The sequence below is a fragment of the Macadamia integrifolia genome, chromosome 9 (assembly GCF_013358625.1).
Source record: "Macadamia integrifolia cultivar HAES 741 chromosome 9, SCU_Mint_v3, whole genome shotgun sequence".
Classification (NCBI taxonomy): Eukaryota; Viridiplantae; Streptophyta; class Magnoliopsida; order Proteales; family Proteaceae; genus Macadamia; species Macadamia integrifolia.
The window spans coordinates 22,253,997-22,263,406 of NC_056565.1; the positions used below are offsets into that span (position 1 = coordinate 22,253,997).

A 9,410-nucleotide genomic window follows, 5' to 3' on the forward strand; every position below is an offset into this window, starting at 1 on the left:
TCCCAGCAACACTTTCTCTCTGGGTTTCATCAACATCACCTCAACAAACCCACCTTCCTTCACCGCTGCAATTTCCTATTATGGCATTCCAGTCTAGAAAACCGATGGCAATTCCGACTTCTTCAAGTTCCAACTCAGGAGCAGGGAACAAGATAAAAAGAAAAAAACCATCAAGGGACCTTAAAACTTTGAGGCTTCTCTGAATCACCATACATTAATCACCAAAAGATCCAATCACTCTTCAACAACATTCACCCATTCATACTCAACTAGAGACAAATTATGGTCCTCTTTAACAACAATTCAGCAGGTTCAGTGATCTCAACACATCCCTATTTGTCAACCGCCAATCTCATAGATCCCTTGAACATGTCGATTTTAGCATTACGAGTATAACAGTTGCACCTGGCTTCATCATATCAACTTGCTCATTGCGAGCAGTGAAGATAACACGGCCGATATCATCACTGACAAGACACTCGGCGATGCTAGTTCCGTGAAGATGTTGAGAAGCCGCCCACCCCTTCTGCAACATCGTGGTCAAACTCACAACTTTCACCATAAGGGTATGACCAGTGGTCTCTGGTTTCAGTTGATCTACTATCATGAATACAGGCTTCCTCTTCGCTGATGTTTGCTGAGCCGATGTCATCGTCGTTCCTGTCGTCTCCATTGCAAATGATAAAATACTTAATCGTCAATACTGTAAATAATGAATCCCTAAAAATGAGAGAAGAACAATAGGGTTTTCATTCCTGACGTTCTCACTTTTCAGTCTCTCTTTATTCGTTACTCACTTACTCACCCCTTTTTCTAATTTTTGCTTCTCTGCGACACTAGATGATTAAGGTAATCTCTTTCGGAAGAACGGCTCTGTTTCTATTTGGTCCACCTTTGATACTGCATTTCCAGTGACACAAACACAAACCTGCCATCTAGACCTCTCAGCCGAGCTATGCGACGGTGTGAATGAGGCCTGCGGGAAAAACCTCGACCGCAACCGGTGCTGCCTGTACTAGCGACATGGCTATTAGCGGTACATGTTCGGTCGGCGTTGTAGGTGCCGACGGACGCTCCGACGTCTATGTTGGACGTTCTGATGATGCCAGAGGATTCTCAAAAGTGTGTGAATTCGCTATAGACGATGAGTTTTAGTGAAAACGGTATAGTGGTCATTTTACCTCTTGACTTAACATTAACTGACGGTAGGGAGTTTGAGTCTAATTTGGTGAAATAGAGAGGGCGTTTTTATAATTGTGGCATTCTCCAGGGGTGGCGCTGTAAATTACCCTAATAATAATAATAATAATAATAATAAAAAAAACTGTTTTCCAAATCGTGAATCCGTGATAGTCAGGCTAATGTTGTCGATTCTATTTTATTAATTCTGTTTTTTCTCAGTAGGGTTGAGCCATTCCATGAGGCTTGGGACTTGTGAGGGTTCTCCTAAAAATGTTCGTGACAATGTCAACTAGGAGACATACACACAGGAAAATGGAAATAGGATTCTGGAAGTGTGACAACAATTAAACACTACCAGGAAGGAAGATGATGGCGTTATTGGATTTCACAACATTGCCAACATGGGTAAGCAAATTGGATTTCTAAGTGGCTAATCATTTAATTTCCTACCTTCAATAAAATTTTAAGTCCTAGTTAAAACTTAATTTAGAACATTGTACAACAAATTAATACCTAGAAATATTGCATCCTTGGTCATTTCCTTTATTTCTAAAATATTACTTAACTTCCTCTTTTCCTCACAAGGGATATTTTTATTAAAATACAATCCATTCTTATGCAAGTTAACCCATCCAATCTTTCCTTATCCATAAGCACATCTAGGCTTCTCCCTCATGTTGCCTCTGCTGAAATAACATCGAAGATGTCAATCACATCTTCTTTTTCTATCCATTTTCCTCCTCTATTTGGAAGAAAGCCCTCAAATCCATCTGGACATCCAATAGAACCACTCTTCCTTTCTTCAAGGAATGGTTTTGGGTTGACATGACATTTGGCGGGCCTTCCATTTGTGATAAGATTGGGAAACTTATTTACGCGGTGGCTATAAACCACACTTGGATGGAGCGCAACCTCTGGAGATGGATTTTCAATTCTTATTATTTTGATAAGATTTGGAAGGCCATCTTCTTTGAGATCACCTCTAGGATTGGCACCACCAGGCATAGTATTGTCTGAAATTCCCCGAGGAATAGGCTCATTGTTGTATCCTGAGGCCTCTCCCCCCACCATCATTTCCCCCATCCCCACTTGATGTACCCCTTCCCCACCACCCCCCCTGCCCCCGCCCCCGCCCCCGCTACCGCTATTTCTTCTTCTTCTTCTTCTTCTTCTCTTGGGTTGCTTCCTTAATTTTGTAGATAGGCCTCTTGACCTCTTTGTCCTCGCTTTTGGGGCCTTAGGGTTTTGTTCTTTCTTTATCTCCCCCCTCCTTTTCCTCCCTTGTATATATTCTTCCTCTTGATAATGAATTATTTTTTCATCCAATATATATATATATATATATATGTATATACTGGCCTAATAAATATAAAAATAGATCTAGCACCGCCTTGATAGTTAATGTCTTTGCCCCTTTTCACTAAGAGAGAGAGAGAGAGAGAGAGAGAGAGAGAGAGAGAGCAATCGATCGTTAATCAGATCCTAGGTCAGGACTAATGAGACTCAAACCCACAACTTCCACTTTGATAGGTTGGTGATCCAATTTAAGATTCCTTTTTCTTATTCTTAAGCAAGCCTCCAAGAGGGCTTTTTTTTTTTTTTACTCATAATTTGTGTTTAATCTTTCTTTGTTTTTCAATTGCTTCTAGAAAAAATATCAAGTGGCCACCTAATTACTATTTTGATAACCATAAAATTTGCAACCTAGGGTTGCCACTTTAGCCCAAGGTTGAAGATGAAATATAATGGCATTAGGAAACCAGGCGTAACAATCGTAGTTATCAGATTCGTTGAATAATTTGCAACAACATGGCAAAAACTAGACAGAGCCTAAATAGCTTGAAATAAAAAATAAAATAAAATAAAAAACACCATTATTTTATTTCTACAAATAATTCAGCTCTAATAATTTGAACTCCAAGAATAGGTCCTAGCAAATAATTCAAGAACTGGATTAATTCATAGTTTGTTAAATGAATTTGACTAATTTTTTTCTTCAAATTTGCATATCAAAATGATCCAAAAAATCCTTTTTCTTTTCTCATATCCAAACAATGGTTAAATTGCATCTTTAGAGAACAAAACCTTGTTTATCCAAAAAGAAAAAAAAGGAAAATTAAGTCTTTGGTGTAAGTTAAAAAAAAAAAAAAAAAAAAATTTTGCTTCTTAGTTGCTGGTTGTAGGCGTCGGAATTGCATTATTGGAAATAAATAAATAAAGGTCTTCCTAAGTGTCACTATTGTTAGTGAATTGCCATCCTTGTCACCTTTATTAAAAAAAAAAACTGATCATCACAAGTCACAACCTACCACATTGTTAATCAGAACTAGGTGTATATGGAGAGTGGACCTCGATGCAATGGCAAGGTTGCTCTATTGCAATCTAATAGTCATGGCTTTAATTAGGAAACAACCTCTCTGCGAAAAAGAAATAAGAGTATATTATGACCTTTTCTAGATCTCACAATGACGGGACCCTAGTGCAATGAATGTACCCTTAAGTAAGTATATGTGATAAAGGGTCAACTATCCCCCTCTCCACCTTTTTTTTTTTTAGTGCTATCAATATTGTGGCGTCAAAGATAGCTGCAATCCTAGCCCCTTGGATGAAGGTAGGATTTGATCCGAATGCTTGGCGCCGCATGGACCAAGTCATACCAGGGTTGAATGAGAACCATTCAACTTTCACTTAAAACAATGAAAACTTAAGACGTAAGAGTTTACGGCTCGTACTAAGTTCGTTGCTTACCAACTGCGCAACCCCCTTGGGTTCAGCACAAGCATGTTATACATGTAAAAGATCTTCTAAATTTTGTAAGAAAATACCACTAAACTCCATTTGTACATATGAGAGGTTGTGGCATAATTCACATAATATCTTAAAAGCAAAAGGAAAATGTATTGATAATATTAAAATTAGTATGGAAATGACTTCTAATTTAATGTTAATCTTGGTGCATCATAGAGTGGTCGACTTTAAAGGACACCAACCCTACCATATATATAAACAAATTGTTTTCCTTATTCAACAATATCTAAATTTGGTTCCTTATCATGTATAATTAAAAAGATAAAAATTCAAAAATTAAAAATTTATAAATTGTATTAATATTGAAAATTTTCAAATGAAGCCAATTTGAAACAAATGTAGCCATGTAGGCAAATGGAGAAGTGGACCATGGCACATTGGCCATGTAACGTTGGCAAATTGTATAGAGCTGAAATTTTATTCATGGGTAAAAAAAGCATTATGCCCACTTATAAAATTTTAACTCAAACAAAGTTCATCAAGTCACAAAATGATTCGTTGAACATAAAAATAAAAAACTACTAAAGGGTGCATAGACCACTATGGGATGCATAGACACACACTTAAAAGGTAAATATTCGAATTTTAGGCTCAAAGTTGACATATGGGCAATCTAGATCATGCACCAGTGGCAAAGGAATTAGAGTAGGGTGAGTTGCAAAGAGAATGTTTATGACTTAATGAGAATTTCTCAAAATACCCTTCGAATTGAGATTGTTATTGTTATTCGAGTAAAGATCAGGAGCTTTTTGTGATTTTACATATTTAAACCCTTTAAATAATTGGCACCTCATCCTGCAAGACCCAATATGGTTTTAAATTTAGTTCATATTTCTACCAAAAGAAAAATTCAGTTCATAACTTTCTCCTTGAATCATAATTGACCCTACGACACTTAAAAGATGGAACCATAGGGAATGTGGTTTTCTGGTGTTCTCCGAGACATTCATGGTGTCACCTCTAGATGTTTTGCAAAATATAAAGGTTTGACTATCAGTTTTATTGGCGGAATTTGCTGTATTCTTTGTTGGCATTTATTATGCAATGGAGTTGAATGTGGAGTTCCTTTGGATTGAGTGTGACTCATAATCAGTGGTTAGTTGCATCAGGAATCAAAACATCCCATGGATGTCCCAGCAACAATGGTGGTTCTTTAAAAAATATTTGGACAACTCAAGTTAGTTCATCGCTTATTGTTACCGTGAGGCAAATAATACTGCAGATCTTTTTGAGAAGCATGCGGCTAAGAATACAAGTACGACAATTTGGGATGGATTTCCTAATTTTATAGTCAATGTTGTAATCTGGGACGTCCAATTGAGAATGAGATATTGATATTAGTAGCTTTTTTTTTCTTGATTGAGTTACTATTCTGCTGATGACCATGTCGAAGGTAGATTAGTAGCTTAACAATTATCCTTTCTCTCTCATTCTTTGATTTTCATGATAATAAATTTCTTTTGCTTATTTTTACAAAAAAAATAAGAGAGTAGGGAATGTGATAAAGGTTAATGGTGAAGTACCTTCAAACATCCACAATCATGTAACCTTGAGTTTCAGCTCAAAAAATATATGGAAAATATTATATTTCATCATACATTGAAATGGTAGCGGATTGGACACACCACTAGTTTTCTTTGGAGCTAGCGATTCAATCAAAGGGGGTCTAGGATGGAAGGGGCATGATGTAAAAATTGGGATTCAGATCCTCTCCAATGATTTTTCTTCCTCTCAAATGATTTTTCTTTCAGTCAGACTCATGCCCACAGCCCAACACATGGAGGCACACATAGGGGTGTCAAAACCTAGATCGAACTGATAAAATTGATAAAAAAAAATATCAATTGAACCAAACCGATCCTCATTGGATTTGTTTTAGATTGAGATATGATGGGATCGGCTGAAATTGAACCAAACCAAACCAATTGACAACCAAATCGAAACCAATTAAAAAAAAATGATTATGAGGTTATAAATAGGTGAACTAATTTTCCATTTTTTACAATATTAGTGAGAATATTTTTTGTTGTAAAGAGAATTGTAGAAATCAATGAATATGAGGTTATGAATAGGGAAATTGATTTGTAAATTATAACAATGCTTCCATTGATCTCCTTGTTCACTATAAAAATTAGTTGGATAGTGATTTTAATATTAGTTTTGTTAATAATTAATTATTCGTTGGTTTCAATATTAGTTATCTTTCTCTTACAAGTTACAATAATAAACCATTATTTCGTTACAAATTTAAAGTATCGTCAAATCTTTCGTCACTACAGGTTATGAATATAAGATTTCATTATAGTTTAAGTTAAAGAACAAAGCAATCTAATCCAGTATTAACCCAAAATTGAAAAATCAAAATAAATCGAAATTGAAATCGACCAAAAACCAAAATTCCATAATGTATTAAATTTTGACTCCTTCATTCTTAGATCAATACTAATTCAACCTAAACAAAACTAAGCTAAACCAATTGTTTGACACCCTTGACCACACAGCCCCAGCCCCAAACTTACATGAGTCTGGTTGGAGAATTATTGGGTAAGGATCCGGATCCTAAAAGTTGAGAGAGAGAGAGAGAGAGAGAAGGAGATCACATGCCAAGCCTTTTTTTTAGGGAAATTTACCACGCCACCCCCTGGAGAATGCCACAATGATAAGACCACCCCCTCTATTTCACCAAATTATTCTTAGACCTCAGTCAATGTAATATCCCGCTTCTTAAACCCGGTCTGATTTCGTGGTTGAACCGGTTTAACCATGCAGGAACCGAGCCAGAGGATGTTAGAGCGAGTTCCTTATGGGCTATGATGGCACGGGTGACCTTAAACACCGGCTGGCCCGACAAGTCCGAGCCAGTGCCAGAAGAGACGGGAGTGCCCAAACCGTGTACGTGCACCTACCATAAGGCTATGTACGGATAGAACAGGTATTATATCCGTATTTTAAGGTTATATACGTATGCTACAATGTATGCCTGGGGTGGGGTTTGAGCCGAGGTCCGAGCCGGGTCAAAATCCCAAGTTTTGACTCTCGGGTGGGTATGACAGGTGGGTACCCTACCCACCTGAGTGACCCATCCATCACTATTCACTTAAATAGGAATAGTATATAAAGCTTTATGATTTCTTTTCTTTCCATTTATTACCCCCGTACGTTTGGTGAGAAAAGTAAAGAGGAGAGAGAAAAAGAAAGGGAAGAAGAAAGGAAGAGGAAGAAAGGGAGGATCTCAGTGGCGCCGAAGCTCGATCTTGCCATTCCGGTGCCGGGAGAGTAATCTTCAACTCGAGATCTACAGTTGGAGGTAAGAAAAGTTGGGTTTTATGAACATTCACCATACCCACGCTTTAAACCCTTGATTCGAGTATGGTTTCTTAAGATCTTGTAGACACCCTTTGAAATGATGAATCTAAGGTTTAATAGATGATTTATGTGTTGATCTTGAAGGATTTGAAGAGATATTGACAAGGTAGAAGGAGCATTGTGAGTTGGAAGTGATTTGGAGGGTTTGAAGTCATTCTTGGACAAAGAAGGTAAGATGGTTCCCCTCACTCGAATCTAACTTAGATCTAAGCTAGAACCATCCTATGGGACTTTAAAGGTGTGAGGAATGGGTTGAGAAAAGCCCTATTTGGGTCCCCAAGAAATGGAGGAAGTTGAGAAGAAACTGGGGTTTTTCCGCCAAAACCGGCGGGTAGGACCGGTGGGTAGACAACCCACCTGAGTCACCCACCTGAGAGGACCAGGGGGGGTTCTGGCCAAACCGGCGGGTAGGACCGGCGGGTCCTACCGGCGGGTATGGCCCGCCGGTCCAAAACCGGCGGGTAGGACCGGTGGGTAGACAACCCACCTGAGTGACCCACCCGAGTGGCCAGAATGTGATTTTTGGGTCCGATCGAGCCCAAATCGGACGTGGGACCTTCTTTCGACGTTCTAAACACGATTTTGACATCGGATTTCATTAATTTTGATTCTAAAATGGTGAAGTACTAACCCCGCTCAATTTTGTTAGGTTCACCAAAGCCTTCCCGATTCGCTCCGGATCTCACCCGTACCGAGCGGGACTCCTTGTACGCTACAAGTAAGTGGAGAGAGGACGTTTGGCCTATTTCAAGGCATTTGTTTGGCATTCATATAACTATATCTAATTTAGTCATGTCATCATGAATGCGCTATATAGATTAGTCATTTCATTCATTGATGTGCATATATGCTATGTTTACTTTTCAAATGAAATTTGAATGTGATGTTATATGTTGAATGTGTACATCATGTTGCATAATGCCTTGATAGACTAGATGCCGTGGTCGGCTTGGAAACGAATGCATTGGTGGCCCGTGGTATGGGACACGGAGGCACTATGCAGTCGTACAGCATATAGGAGCATGCGGTATTAGGATTCCCACCATCCCGTGCTACGACCCTTCCCAACAGGGGTTGAGGTGTTGGGTTGCCATTTGGGGGGAAGCAGGGGTCGCGGTTGTCGGACACTGTGGCGGTTAGGCATTACGCCCGGCGAGTCGTGTAGGACAGCCGGCAACCCTGGTGGTATTTCAAGAGGGCCAATCGTACTGCTTTTAAATTGCTGGAGTCAGCACTGTCATTTAATTTATTTACATTCTGTTGAGAGCCGGTGGACGGCATTGTCTTTATTTTTCCGAGTACTCACGGTGGGCCTTCTCCAACAGCCCTATGGGCGTATCGCGGGAGGGAGTTCGCGGCTCGTACCCGGAGTATACGCGCACTGTGGTTGTAGTAGCACTTAAACCAAAGACTTAGTAATGTTGCCTAGGTGAATGTGAATTTAAAATGAATTGCATGGCATGTAGTGCATATGATGTGTTGTGATTGTGTGGACTGTTGTGTGTGGTCCACCTCTCTACTTACTGAGCTAGTGAGCTCATTCCATGTATACACCCCTTTTTAGATGATTTTGCAGGTCATGCATCTGAGGAGCTTGGGGTGGGTCCCGCAGTCGAGTTTCCTGATGAGGACTGGTGGACCCCTGAGGAGTTTGAGCACGGCGTAGACTGCGCGTGTGAGGGCTGTGCTGCGGGACAGCGGTTCTGAGGCCGAGCTGAGCTCCAGCCTTGATACCGAGCCGAGCTGTGTACTCTTGATGATTTTGATGATTTACTGTATATACTTGATGCTTGGACTTTATTCTTTTTGTGTATATATCACGCCTTCGGGCCCAAATGTATATAATTATGGTATCATCATTTGGGTATCAAGTATATGGGAATTATTTACAGGTAAAACTTAGTCTTCCGCTGATCTGATAAATTGATGTTAGTGTATGTATGCTGTGGTGGAATACAGTATCTGATGATCCTGGCAGGTTTGGGTTAACCGGTGTTAACTCGGTCACCGCTCCGGTTCAGGGTGAACGGGGTGTGACAAAATCTATTTTGTAT

At 39.4% G+C, this 9,410-nt stretch overlaps 1 pseudogene; it reads right to left on the reverse strand.

Moving 5' to 3' along the window:
- Positions 1 to 234: 234 nt before the first annotated feature.
- LOC122088297 lies at positions 235 to 673 on the reverse strand (annotated as a pseudogene).
- Positions 674 to 9,410: the final 8,737 nt, after the last annotated feature.